Source organism: Pristiophorus japonicus, chromosome 9 (assembly GCF_044704955.1).
Source record: "Pristiophorus japonicus isolate sPriJap1 chromosome 9, sPriJap1.hap1, whole genome shotgun sequence".
Taxonomy (NCBI): domain Eukaryota; kingdom Metazoa; phylum Chordata; class Chondrichthyes; family Pristiophoridae; genus Pristiophorus; species Pristiophorus japonicus.
This window is the reverse complement of record NC_091985.1, coordinates 213,678,898-213,693,932: the sequence shown is the minus strand read 5'-3', so window position 1 is coordinate 213,693,932 and position 15,035 is coordinate 213,678,898. Positions and strand designations below refer to the sequence as shown.

Here is a 15,035-nt window from a genome sequence, read left to right as displayed (position 1 = left end):
CTCACTCATCCCACAGGGACCTGACGCACTGCCCCCTCCCTGGGGCAGCCGCAGGTCAGACACTGAACATACTGCATCCCACAAGGACATCACTCACTACTTCCTCGCTGGGGCAGCCCAGGGTCAGACACTGAACATACTGCACCCCACAGGGACATCACACGCTGCCCCCTCCCTGGGGCAGCCGCAGGTCAGACACTGAACATACTGCATCCCACAGGGACATCACACACTGCCCCCTCCCTGGGGCAGCTCAGGGTCAGACACTGAACATACTGCCCCCCACAGGGACATCACACACTGCCCCCTCCCTGGGGCAGCTCAGGGTCAGACACTGAACATATTGCATCCCACAAGGACATCACTCACTACTTCCTCGCTGGGGCAGCTCAGGGTCAGACACTGAACATACTGCACCCCACAGGGACATCACACACTGCCCCCTCCCTGGGGCAGCTCAGGGTCAGACACTGAACATACTGCCCCCCACAGGGACATCACACACTGCCCCCCTCCCTGGGGCAGCTCAGGTCAGACACTGAACATACTGCCCCCCACAGGGACAGCACACTCTGCCCCCTCCCCGGGACAGATCGGGGTCAGAACTTGGAATGGGAAGGGGAGGATCCAGTTGTTGTCGACCATGTAGGAACCAACGACGTAGGTAGGACTAGGAATGAGTTTCTGCTGAAAGAGATGGAGGAGTTGGGGTCCAAATGAAAAAGCTGAACCTCAAAGGTAATAATCTCTGGATTGTTACCTGAGCCCCACACCAATTGTTACAGGGATAAGCAGATTAGAATGTTAAATGTGTGGCTCAAATGGTTATGTGGGAGGCAGGTGTTTTGCTTTACGCACACTGGAACCAGCACTGGGCAAAGAGGGAGCTCTTTCCTTGTGATGGGCTCCACTTGAACTGGGCAGGAACCAGTGTCCTGGCGAATCGAATAACTAGGGCAGTAAACAGGGCTTTAAAATAATTAAGGCAGGGTGGGGAGATCCAGGAAAGTACAGTACGGTTTAGATACAGAGAAAAAGCAACAAGAGAAGAGACATGTCAAGGCTCTAGAGCAGAGCAGAATTTTGGGTAAAAATAAGCAGAATGGGTCAGGAAGGGACAGAGAGAGTAACAAAGGTAATAGGGCATTACTGACTGAGGAGACATTAAGGAAAAATAGAAGAAAGTCTAAGCTAAAGGCACTATATCTGAATGCATGAAATATTCACAATAAAATAGATGAATTAATAGCACAGATAGAAATTAATAGGTTTGATCTAATAGCCATTATGGAGACATGGTTGCAACGTGACCATGGTTGGGAACTAAATATTCCAGAATACCGAACTTTTGGTAGAAATGGCAAAATGAAAAAGGAGAGGGCGCAACCCTGATAATAAAGGATGGGCTAAAGACAGCAGAGGGAAAGGATCTGAGCTCGGAAAATCAAGAAGTAGGATCAGTTTGGGTGGAGCTAAGAAACAGCAAGGGGCAGAAAACATTGGGAGGGGGGGGATGTTTATAGTGGTAATGTAGGGCACAGTATAAATCAGGAAATTAATGGTGCTTGTAACAAAGGTAATACAGTAATCATGGGGACTTTCATCTGCATATAGACTGGGAAAACCAAACTTGCAGTAATAGTGTGGAGGATGAATTCATGGAAGGTATACAAGATGGTTTTCTAGATCAATATTTTGAGGAACCAACTAGGGAACAGGCTATTTTAGATCTAGTATTATTCAATAAGAAAGGGTTAATTAATAATCTTGTAGGAAAGTGGCCCTTGGGGAAGAGTGGCCATAACATGATAGAATTTTGCATTAAGTTTGAAAGTGATTTACTTAAATCCAAACTATGATCTTAAATCTAAACAAAGGAAACTATGTAGGTATGAGGGGAGAGTTGGCTAAGGTAGATTGAGAAACTACATTAAAAGGTATAATGGTAGAAAAGGAATGGCTAGCATTTAAAAAATTAATTCATAATTTACAACAAACATACATTCATTTAAGGCACAAAAAACCCCACAGGTATAGTGGTCCAATCGTGGCCAACAAGAGAAGCTAAAGATAGTATTAGATGAAAGGAAGATGCTTATAATGTGGCCAAAAAGAGCAGTAAGCATAGGAAGATTTTAGAATTCAGCAAAGGAGGACCAGGAAATTGAGGGAAAAAAAGGCAACTAGAATAAGAGAGTAAACTATTGAGGGACAACATAAGAGACTGCAAAAGCTTCTATAGGTATGTAAAAAGGAAAAGATTAGCAAAAATAAATGTGGGTCCTCTACAGGCTGAGACAGGAGAAATTATAATGGGGAACAAGGAAATGGCAGAGAAATTAACCGCATACTTTGTGTCTGTCTTCATGGAAGAAGGAGCAAAAAAATTGGAGAACCCAGGTCTAGTGAGAATGAGGAACTAATAGAAATTAGTATTAGTAAAAAAATGGTATTGGCGAAAATAATCGGACTGAAAACCGATAAATCATTTGGACCTGATGCCCTACATCCTAGAGTATTGAAAAGGGTAGCTATAGAAATAGTGGATGCATTGGTTGTCATGTTCCAAAATTCCATAGATTCTAGAATGGTTCACATGGTTTGGAAGGTAGCAAATGTAACTGGGCTATTTAAGAAAGGAGGGAGAGAGAAAATGGGGAACTGCAGACCAGTTAGCCTGACATCAGTAGTAGGGAAAATGCTGAATTCTATTATTAAGGATGTGGTAACAGGCACTTAGCGAATATTATTAGGCAGAATCAACACGGCTTTATGAAAAGGAAATTATGTTTGAGAAATCTGTTAAGAGTTTTTTGAGGTTGTAACTAGCAGAACAGATACGGAGGAACCAGTGGATGCGGCGTATTTAGATTTTCAGAAGGCATACGATAAGGTGCCACATGAGGTTATTGAACAAAATTAGGGCTCAAGGGATTGGGGGCAATATACTAGCATAGATTGATGATTGGTTAATGGACAGAAAACAGAGAGTAGGAATAAAGGGTTCATTTTCAGATTAGCAGGCTGCAACTGGTGGTGTACCACAAGGATTGGTGCTTGGGTCTCAGCTATTCACAATATATATCAATGGATGAGAGGACCAAATGTTAAACAGTTGGACGTCTCTGGCCCAGCATCCTTGGGACCTGACTAGTGCCGGACCATAGCATTTTCCGGACCACGGGAGGTCAGCTGCTGACAGCAACCCGGACGTGTTCTGTCATGCATGGGGAGAGAAGGGACGGGATGGGAGAGAAGCGGCGGGGCGAGAAGCAGCAGAAGCGTTTGGGCGGGGGGAGAGAGAGCTAAGCCGCCGAGCCTCGCGCTGAGCCACGACAGCGGCAGGGGGAGAGCGGGCGGCGGCAGGGTGTTGTAATGGTTCACATTAAGGACACACATAATATAATAACAAGGCATTGTTGTGTGTAATGTACCACATTATAATGCCAGAGATCCGGAGAATTTGAAGGGAACTTGATGAATGGTCTGAGAATAATTGTGTTATGGGCAGGAGGGTAAGACTGACCACTGGCTGTGCTCCGAGAAGTGCAAATACACCCCGCTCTTACAGCTGTGCGGGACAGAGGAAACAGACAGAAGGGCGGATATCGAATGACAGACTTTCCAACCTGCTGTCCATTCCATTATAACCAAGTACCGCGACCTCTGCTGCAGACCCGGGGATCACAGGATGGGGTAAATAACAACCATCGCAATGAAATGAAGAGACACCTGATCAGTGAACTCCTGGTAAACTAGGGAAGTGAGTCGGAGCTGGAAATCCAAATAGAGAAATACTAATGATTAAAAAGGGTTAGATTCCAGAACTTCCTGTTCATAGAGTTAAACCCGTGGGGCTAAGGACGCGGGAGTAAAACTGTGAGTGAGGCCTTGATGGCTGTGACGGCTCCCGTGAGACTCCGCATTAGATCCCAGCAGAGAATCCGGCTGTAGATCCCCACAGACCATGGTACTGAAGGATGCTATCACGGCTCTTTAAAGAGAGGAAACATTCCCGATAAACCATTACACACAAAGGGATAGTCCCAGAGATTAGGAACACATGGGAACAGCTCTTGGAGTTTGTCCACAGCTGAATGGGATCTTGAGATCCGGTGTCGATTGGTGGAAATTCAGCGCCAGGATCAATTGCTCTGAGACTCTCCGCCGAATTCGCTGATCTCCGGCCATTCTGAGCAAAGCCGAGCCTCTCCGCGGCATGGCCAATGATTCCGGCAGGGGATGGTTTGTAAAGTTAGCTCATACTTCACCTGGAAGTGCGTGATCCTTAATGTACAGGGATTTCTGTCCTGTATTCATACCATGCTGTACATTGTGTGATTCATTGGATGGTGTCAGAGGAGCGGCAGGTTGCTTCGGCCTCATGCTGTATCTGAGTTCGATGAACGACTATACAGTGAGATTTACTCTGTATCTAACCCTGTCTAGCTGCCCTGGAAGTTTTTGATGTAACTGGGTCGAGCGAACTTTACCCTGTATCTGAAACGTATCTAACACGTACTGTACCTGACTTGGGAGTGTTTGCTGGGTAGTTTACATATGGTTTACTCTGTATGTAAGCCAAGCTGTACGTGACTTGGGAGTGTTTGATGGGACAGTGTAGGGCAGTGGTGGGCAAAATACAGCCCGTGGACCATATCCGGCCCGCCATGTCATTCTATCCGGCCCGCTGGATGGGTCAGAAATAGAACGTGAGCCGGAGCTCGAGCTGCACATTCGTCTATCCACTTTCACTTCGCATGGGTCAGAGACAGTCCCGAACTGCAGCCAAGGAAAAACCATAGTATTACTTCATTCAAATTAATAATTCGCAAAATCGATTCTCCCTGGACCGATTAAAAGGATCTGTTCCGTGAGTCTGGGCACCAATGGCGGACGTACGTACCCAGAATGCACTGCGTACTAGAATATGCCCTATCCATTTTAGAGTCATGGCTGCTCATCTCCACAGATCTTTTACCGAAGAAAGTGACTGGCGCTGCATCTTTTTTCTCCCTGTATCCAGAGTATGACGGCAGGGGAGTTCTCATCTGTCACCAATTGGGCCGACATTAGGAATCTTTGCAGAGGGACATAAGGATGAGTGAAGTGGGGAATTGAAGTTGACACAGGCTCTAAAGAGGCTACAGTTCTATTTCACAGCACTGATTTACAGAGACCAGAACATACCACAACATTTTCAACTTTTATCTTTGATTCATTTCTAGGCCGTATCGAATTCATGTTGTGTATGTACGATAGCATCTGACTACTATCTGATTTATGTTTATGCAATGTTCATGTTGATCAAATGTTCCCTCTAATTTTTTTCCGCACACTGTCCCTTTAAATTTGCTGCTCGAATACTAGGCTGCCGCACATGCGCAGTGTCTCTTCCAGCGACAGGTGGGGAGTGGCCTGCGCGGGACCGCGCGATTGTTGCTGACCGTGCGGCCACGCGCCTCAGGACCAACATTGGTGGGCAGCCCTTAACAGCTCAACAAAACTTGTTAATTGGCTCTTCAGCCCATATAATTGCCCAGCCCAGGTCTAGGTGATGGAAGCCATGGCAAGTTGCTGCATCTTGTAGATGGTACACACTGCAGCCACGGTGTACCAGTGCAATGTTAACAAATATAAACAGCAATCCCAGCCGCCCAGATCAGGTATAACTGCCGTCTATTCTGGGTTGTAACGGTCCACATTAAGGACACACATGAGATAATAACAAGGCATTGTTGTGTGTATTGTACCACATTGTCCCGGAGAGTTTGGAGGGAACTTGATGAATGGTCTGAGAATAATTGTGTTATGGGCAGGAGGGTAAAACTGACCAACGGCTGTGCCCCTGGAAGTGCAAATACGCCCCGCTCTTACAGCTGTGCGAGGCAGAGGAAACAGACAGAAAGGCGGATATAGAATGACAGACTTTCTAATCTTGTGTCTGTTCCTTAATAACCATGTACCGTGACTCTGCTGCAGACCCGGGATCGCAGGATGGGAAAATAACAACCTTTGCAAAGAAATGAAGGGACACCTGAGTAGTGAACTCCTGATAAACTAGGGGAGTGAGTCGGAGCTGAAACTCCAAATGGAGAAATACCACTGATGAAAAAGGATTAGATTCCAGAACTTACTGATCATAGAGTTAAAGCTGTGGGGCTGAGGACACAGGAGTAAAACTGTGAGTGATGCCATGCTGGTGTGACTGCTCCCGTGAGACAACAAACTGGATCCCAGCAGAGGATCCGTCTGCAGATCCCCACAGACCATGTAGGGAGTGCAAGGCACTGAAGGATTCTATCACGGCTCTTTAAAGAGAGGAAACATTCCCGACAGACCATTATACACAAAGGGATAGTCCCAGAGAGTCAGAGCACATGAGAACAGCTCTTGGAGTCTGTCCACAGTTGAATGGGACCTTGAGGTCCGGTGTCGCTTGGTGGAAATTCAGCACCAGGATCAATTACTCTGAGACTCTCTTCGCCGAATTCACTGATCTCCGGCCACTCTGAGCAAAGCCGAGCCTCTCCCCACCATGGCCGGTGATTCCAGTAGGGAATGTTCATTTTTACAGCAAAGGGCTTTCACCCACTGGTGGGCTTTCTGAGTTTACTGGCTCTAGTTATATTCTGCAACAATCTGAATCTACCCAGCATCTCCCGGGGTGTAATTTTCAAACTCTAACACTGTGCTGGGATGGCATTGTAGTATCGGCCAAAGGCAGTACAATGGCCTCAGACACAGACTCAGAGAGCCTCCCAATACACCATGGTTTCACTCCCCACACCAGCCCCATTGTAGTATCGGCCAAAGGCAGCACATTGGCCTTAGACACAGACTCAGAGAGCCTTCCAGTACAACATGGTTTCATGCCCCACACCAGCCCCATTGTGGTCTCTCTCAGGAGGATTTAGTGCCCCATTTGCAGGGTCAGGTGTATTTTCCGTGGTGTGAGCCGATAATATAAAGAACTGACGCTGAATTTATGAGATAATAAAGCAAGAGGGATGGAGCTTACCAATCCCAGCACAACAGGTCCCCTCTGTACAGTGCGGGGAGACACGGGGCAGTCCCTCGGACTTCCTTCATGTGGACCGTGGCCACAACTGATGTAACCGGTGAGACAATGGGTTCTGTTTGATTCTAAAATATGGGACGGTGGCAGCTCCGGAGTGTCTGAGGATAGAGCAGGCCACTCCTTCACAGAATGGGAAACACAACCTGTCAGCTCAAATTTAATTCACATCTTTGGCGTTTGCTTAATGGAAGGATGTTTGTGTGAAAGATTATAACATTCCTTATTCCCGACTCTCAATGATGTATTACTGGAGAAGATGAAATTGGAATTAGGATTAAAATGTTCCTTGATAAAGATTTCAGATCTTTGTCGCTGGCAGTTCTGCACTAATGGAGAGGGAAGATGATTCGAGCCAGGCCTGGTCCAGATTTAATTTCACAGCAGGACTTCAGACTGGTTACAGGAACACTTCCTGCTCCCAGTCTCTGAGACACTGGCTCCTCACACTGGGACACTGTGTGTCCACAGTCTCACCCAGTCTCTGAGACACTGGCTCCTCACACTGGGACAGAGCGTGTCCACAGTCTCATTCAGTCTCTAAGACACTGGCTCCTCACACTGGGACTGAGCGTGTCCATAGTCTCATTCAGTCTCTGAGACACTGGCTCCTCACACTGGGACACTGTGTGTCCACAGTAACACCCAGTCTCTGAGACACTGGCTCCTCACACTGGGACAGAGTTTGTTCACAGTCTCTGAGACACTGGCTCCTCACAGTGGGAGCACCATTGTTATTCGCTGTCCCTGTTTATACTCCTCTATCCCTCGCTCCTGGGGTTCTCTCACCACTCGGAAGGTTGCTGCTTGCGAGGAGATTTGCCTCCGGAGGTTTAGAGGGATGTCTGCTCGGTCCTGGCCATTTTCTGGACAGCTCGTTATCTGCAAAACACTGAGGAGACCTCCAGGCACTAGAGGCAGTGCGGGGAAGTGGCAAAGGCTGATGCTGGTATCAAAGGACTGAGGTTTGAGATAGACTGGGGAAACATGGGCTTCACAAACTGAAAAGGAGAAGCTGGAAGGAGCTGGGAAAAAAATTGTTATGCGGGTGGAAAAGCGGGACTTCGAAACATCACTTTAAGTTAAATTGTGAGAGAAGGACTCTGGGACACGGGGTAACACTGGGAAATGATAAACTTAGGACCAATCTCAGGAATTCTTCTCCACCCAGAGAGTGAGCAACATTTGGAGCGGACTTCGTGTGGAGCTGGAGGTGACACTCACTGCCAAGGACAACCACCTCCCACTGGGGCCTGGGCTGTTCTTTCCACGGGCCTCCTGTCATCAGGACAGTCGAATATTCAGCACAACACTGCGAGCTGGAGCTGGCACCATCCAAAGCGGAAATATTCTCCACCTCTGCATCCTTCCCATCGATACCCTTACCCAACAAATATTTGTCAATCTCAGTCTCAAAGGCTCCAACTGACCCACAGCCTGAAGAAGAGTATTCCATATTTGCACTACCGTTGTGTGAAGAAGTGTTTTTCAACACAGCACCGAACTTTAAGGTTATGCACCCTTCTTCTGGACCAGAGGAAATGGTTTCTCTCCATCTACTCTATCAACTTATCCTAACATTAAAAAAACTCAATCAGTTCACCATTAACCTTCTATACTCAAGGTAATATAGGCCAGGTTTGTGAAATCTGTCCTCTTAAATTAACCCTCTGAGCCCCGGGTATTAGTCTGGTGAATCTGCCCTGCACCCCCTCTTTCCTGAGCTGTGCTATCCAGAACTCAGTACTCTAGATGGAGTCTAACTAGGGCTCCATACACCACAAGCAAAACATCCTGCCCATTGTATTCCAAATGCCTCGAGATAAAGGACAACATTCCTTTATCCTGTTTGATTCTTTTTTCCTTATCTACCGGCATTCAGTGATTTTTGTGCCTGGGCACTTAAAACCCCTTCCTCCTCCACACTTCCTAGCTTCCCACCATTTAGAAAATACTCTGATCTATCTTTGTGGGTGGAAAAGTGGGACTTCGAAACATCGCTTTAAGTTAAATTGTGAGAGAAGGACTCTGGGACACGGGGTAACACTGGGAGATGATAAACGTAGGACTAATCTCAGGAAGTTAATCTTCACCCAGAGAGTGAGCAACACTTGGAGCAGACTCCGGGTGGAGCTGGAGGTGACACTCACTGCCAAGGACAACCTCCTCCCACTGGGCCTGGGCTGTGCTCTCCGTGGGCCTCCTGTCCTCAGGACCATCAGGCCGGATGGTCCTGTGTTGTATTTCACACAGTAAGAACAATCCGAAGAGTGTGTGAATGTGAGGCATCAGTGTGTGAGGAACCGACTTCCTCAGATACTTGCTGTTGTCAGAAAGTTTCACAAATGAAATGCAGATTGCCCATGTCATTGCTGCAGTGATTTCACCGCCAGATTCCCCGCCCTGCCCCCACCCAAGGCAGGATCCCAATATTGGGCGGTAACTGGACCGTGTGCTTCCGCCACATATTGGATTCGGGAAACCCGGAGAAAACTCTGCCGGGATCATGGTGGGGTCACTCTGGATGTCTATGAGCCAAGGGATGAAATCCAGCCTCCAGGACAGATGTTTGTCTTTCCGCATTCGGGAGTAAAGTAGCGCCTACACAGAGCACACAGAGCAAAACAGGTTGAGCAGAATCCGAATGGAGCAACGGAACTCGCCCAATGTTCCCTCCATTCATTGTTCTCTCTCCGCACCGCCCAGGCCCTATAAGGGTTGATCCGCATTCAGGGCCTTTCACTGCCTCTGGGTCACTGCACTTGTGGCAGGCGAGGCTCCCTGGCGCCATCTGCTGATAAGGACTCAACACACCCTCGGGCTCTTTCCCCGCCGCTGGGTCACTGCACCTGCCTCGGGCCAGCGCGGTTCTCTGGCGCCCTCCACTGGCCCGCTGTGTATTGTAAGATTGGTCTTTCCCCACCGGTGAGTCTTTGTACATTTCTTTACTTTACATTTCAAGGTACGATTCTTAATATCCAGGATACATTGTGGTACGTTCATCAAGTTACATTACATGTGTCACCATACGGTACACAGTAAGGGTACAGTTACATTTGTTTCCAACATGTATTATGCAACAGAACTTGCATTATACATGGCACTACATAGGTTTTTGCAGATCATGGTGCTCTATCTATACAAAAGGTTTACCATTGCAGCCCGAGGGGAGTTTTATACTGATTCCAGCCCCTGGGTTTTCCGTGGCAGAAGAGCTTTAAACTGTGGCCCTTCCCCACCGTGCCTTTGCGGCGACTGCACCAATTTTTAGTGCGTCCCTCAGCACGTAATCCTGGATCTTGGATTGCGCCAGTCTGCAACACGCAGACATGGACATCTCCTTGATCTGGAAGGCCAGCAAGTTTCGGCAAGACCAAAGTGCGTCTGTCACCGAATTGATGGCCCTCCAGCAGCAGGTGATGTCTGTCTCGGTGCGTGTCCCTGGGAACAGCCTGTAGAGCACAGAGTCCTGTGTTATGGAGCTGCTTGGGATGAACCTCGACAGCAACCACTGCATCTCTTTCCAGACCTGCCTTGCAAAGGCGCAACCTTGAAGGAGATGGGTGACAGTCTTGTCCGCCCCGCAGCCGACTCGGGGGCACCATGCCGTGTTGCTGAGACGTTGGCTGTGCATGAATGCTCTGATGGGTAGGCCCCTCCTCACCGCCAAACAAGCTATGTCTTGGTGCTTGTGTGAAAGCTCTGGCGATGAGACGTTCTGCCAAACCAGTTCGACAGTCTGCTCAGGGAACCACCCGACAGGGTCCACCATCTCCTTCTTTTGTAGGGCGTCCAGGACCTTACGTGCTGACCACTGTTTTATGGCTTTGTGGTCAAATGGGTTTTTTGTGAAAAACTTTTCCATGAAGGACAGGTGGACAGGCATGGTCCAACTGGTGGGGGCGTTTCACAGCAGCGTGGACAGGCCCATCCTTCGCAACAAAGGGGACAGGTAGAACCTCAGCACGTAGTGACACTTGGTGGCCATCAGGAAGAGGGCCACGTTCGGAACATCCTTTCCACCACTGTCCAGAGATTTGTACATTGTGTCTCTGCGGACACAGTCCATTTTGGAACTCCAGACAAAGTGGAAGACAGCCCGGGTGACTGCCGCGGCACAGGACCGAGGGATGGGCCAGACCTGTGCCACGTGTAGCAACCCCGAGAGTACCTCACTCCTGATGACCAGATTCTTTCCTGCCATGGAGAGGAAGCACAGCTTCCACCATCCCAGTTTTTGCTTCACTTTGGCGATACGCTATTCCCAGTTTTTGGCGCACGCCCAATCCGCTCCGAACCATATTCCCAACACCTTCAGGTAATCTGGCTTAATGGTGAAGGGAATAAAGGATCGGTCGGCCCAGTTGCCAAAGAACATGGCCTCGCTTTTGCTGCAATTGACCTTCGCTCCTGAGGCCAGTTCAAACTGGTCACAGATTGTGAGCAATTTTCGGACCGACTGCGGATCCGAGCAAAAGATGGCTACATCATCCATGTACAGGGAGGTCTTGACCTGAGCGCCTCTGCTGCCTGGGATTGTCACCCCTCTAATGCCTGCATCCTTCCTGATGGACCCAGCAAAGGGCTCGATACAACACACAAACAAGAGAGACGAGAGAGGACAGCCTTGCCTGACTCCAGATCTGATCGGAAAGCTTTCAGTTTCCCACCCGCTGATTAGAACTGCGCTACTGATGTCTCTGTAGAGCAGTTGGATCCAATTGCGGAATGCCGCCCCAAACCACATTTTGGAGAGCACATCCATCAGGTACGTGTGCGATATCCTGTCAAATGCCTTCTCCTGGTCTAAGCTGATTAAGCAGGTGTCCACCCCACTGTCCTGCACGTAGGCGATCGTATCCCTGAGTAGCGCCAGGCTATCAGAGATCTTCCTGCCAGGGACAGCGCAGGTCTGGTCCGGGTGAATCACCAGCTCAAGAGCAGACTTGCGCCTGTTGGCGATGACCTTTGCCAGGATCTTGTAGTCCACATTGAGCCGTAAAATGGGCCACCAGTTTTTGATTTCCTCCCTTTCCCCCTTCTGCTTGTAGATGAGGGTGATGATGCCTTTCCTCATTGATTCTGACATACTGCCAGCCAGAAGCATACCCTCATACACTTCCAGCAGGTCTGGGCCCATCCAGTCCCACAGAGCCGAATACAACTCGACCGGTAAGCCATCGCTTCTGGGAGTTTTACTCGTCGCAAGGGACCGGACGGCCTTTGTCATCTCGTCCAGAGTTAACGGGTGGTCCAGACTCTCCCGCTCACTGTCGTTTAGGACCTCCGTGATAGACGACAGGAACGACTGGGAGGCAGTGTGGTCTGTGGGCTTGACGTCGTACAGCCTGGCATAGAAGGATTTGCTGATCCTCAGCATGTCAGGCTGCGAAAACGTCACAGAACCGTCTTCTCCCGTTAGGCTGGTGATCACAGAGCTCCCCCTGTGTACCTTTTGTAAGAAGAAGCGCGAACATGTCTCATTCTGCTCGATGGAGCAGACTCTGGAGCGGAAATGATTTTGGAGGACTCTGAGGCAAAGAGGAAGACTTGCTGGCCCTTCACCTCTTCGAGTTTCTCTGTGACATTGACTCCCATCGACTGCAACAGGAGCAGGTTTTGCATGCTCTTCTGGAGTTGGGACAATTCCCTCTGTCTCCCTCTCACCTCCTGAACACCTTTGAGGATGAAGAACCTCTTGATATTTGTCTTGATTGTTTCCCACCAGTGCATCGGGGAATCGCAGAGGGGTTTTACGGTTCTCCAACCTTTGTAATCCCTCTTGAGTTCCTCCACGTTTTCCGGAGTCAACAGTTTCACGTTCAGCTTCCATATCCCTCTGCCAACTTTCTGGTTTTCCTGTGGGCAACAGTCAGCCAGTAGGAGGCAGTGGTCAGAGAAGAACACCGGTGTGACATCGATGGATCTGACCTTGAGTGTGTGGGACACAAACAGGCAGTCTATTCTGGAACGGACGGACCCGTCTGGTCTCGGCCAGGTGTATCTGTGCGGTGCTCCGTCTGCAGAGTTGCTGAAGATGTCGCACAGCTTGGCGTCTTTTACAGCATCCATCAGGAGTTTGGACGTGGCGTCCAGTTTTCTGTCGGCTCTGCTGGATCGTCCAGCCGTATTGATGATGCAGTTGAAGTCACCACCCAGAATGACCGGCTTGGACGTCACCAGCAGCAGTGGGAGCTGTTGGAAGAGGGCCAGCCACTCGCTTCTGAGAGGCGAGGCATACACGTTAATTAGCCTTAAAGGGGAATTTTTGTTCATTACATCTGCTACGAGGAGGCGGACGCCCACCACCTCCTTAACTTCAGTGATGGTGAAGTGGCCTCCCCGCAGCAGAATGCCTAGGCCGGAAGACCAGCAGTCGTTGCCTCCTGACCATATGGATGGTCCATGGGCCCACCATCGTGACCACTGCCGGTAACTGCTGAAGTGCAGCAGCCCCCACTCCTGCAAGAACAGCAGGTCTGCTTTGACCTTGGCGAGGTACCCCAAGGTGGAAACACATTGTGCAGTGGATTTTACGCTACGCACGTTAATAGATGCAATTTTTAAATCTATGTTTAAGTTACAGGTTACAGTTCAAAACATTTACATTTCAAATAAACTGTCCTTTACGTTGGAGACCTGTCCAGTGGCCGGTTCCTGCAAACATAGATTTTCAAAGTAAAAGTCTACTTCACCTGGGCTGGCATACTGGTCTTTTTTTTAAATTTCAAAATATACTTTATTCATATAAAAATTTGTACAGTACATTCAAAAGCAGTTCAGTACATTTAGCTGCGGTCAGCAATCCCATACACTATATTTGGGTGCTGACAGCAGTTCCATTCGATACATTTCCTTGCTTTTCATTTCAAGTACAATTCGGTACAATATGGGATACATTGTAGTACATTCGACAAATTACATTACATGTGTCACTATACCGTACACGGAATGGGTGACGGTACATTTACATTTTTTCTTTTCAACGTGCATTATGAAACAGACCTTGCATTGTACATGGCACTACATAGGTGTTTATAGATGATGGTGCTCCATGTACACAAAAAAGAAGTTATAAGAACGGCCCGAGGGAAGTTTTGAACTGATTTCTGCCCCCGGGTTTATCGTGGCAGAAGGGCTTTAAACTGTGGCCCTTCCCCACCGTGCCCTTGGGGCGGCTGCACCAATTTTAAGTGCGTCCCTCAGCATGTAATCCTGGATCTTGGATTGCACCAGTCTGCAACACGCAGACATGGACATCTCCTTGCTCTGGAAGACCAGCAAGTTTCGGCAAGACCAAAGAGCGTCTTTGACTGAGTTGATGACCCTCCAGCAGCAGGGATGTCTGTCTCAGTGTGTGTCCCTGGGAACAGCCCATAGAGCACAGAGACTTGTGTTCTGGAGCTGCTTGGGATGAACCTCGACAGCAACCACTGCATCTCTTTCCAAACCTGCCTTGCGAAGGCGCAATCCTGAAGGAGATGGGTGACAGTCTCGTCTGCCCCGCAGTCGACTCGGGGGCACTGTGCCGTGCTGCTGAGACGTCGGCTGTGCATGAAAGCTCTGACGGGTAAGGCCCTCCTCACCGCCAACCAAGCTATGTCTTGGTGCTTGTGTGAAAGCTCTGGCGATGAGACGTTCTGCCAAACGTGTTCGACAGTCCGCTCAGTGAACCACCCGACAGGGTCCACCCTCTGCTTCTTTCGTAGGGCGTCCAGGATGTTACATGCTGACCACTGTTTTATGGCCTTGTGGTCAAAGGGGTTTTTTGTGAAAAACTTTTCCATGAAGGACAGGTGGGCAGGCAACACCGGGGACAGGTAGAACCTCAGCATGTAGTGACACTTGGTGTTTGCGTACTGGGGGTCTGTGCACAGCTTGATGCAGTCGCACACAAAGCTGGCCATCAGGATGAGGGCCACGTTCGGAACATCCTTTCCTCCACTGTCCAGAGATT

At 48.9% G+C, this 15,035-nt stretch overlaps 1 pseudogene; it reads left to right on the top strand.

Annotated features, from left to right (window-relative positions):
* LOC139274114 (zinc finger protein 585A-like) overlaps positions 1–15,035 on the top strand; it is a 452,513-nt pseudogene that overhangs the window by 125,567 nt on the left and 311,911 nt on the right.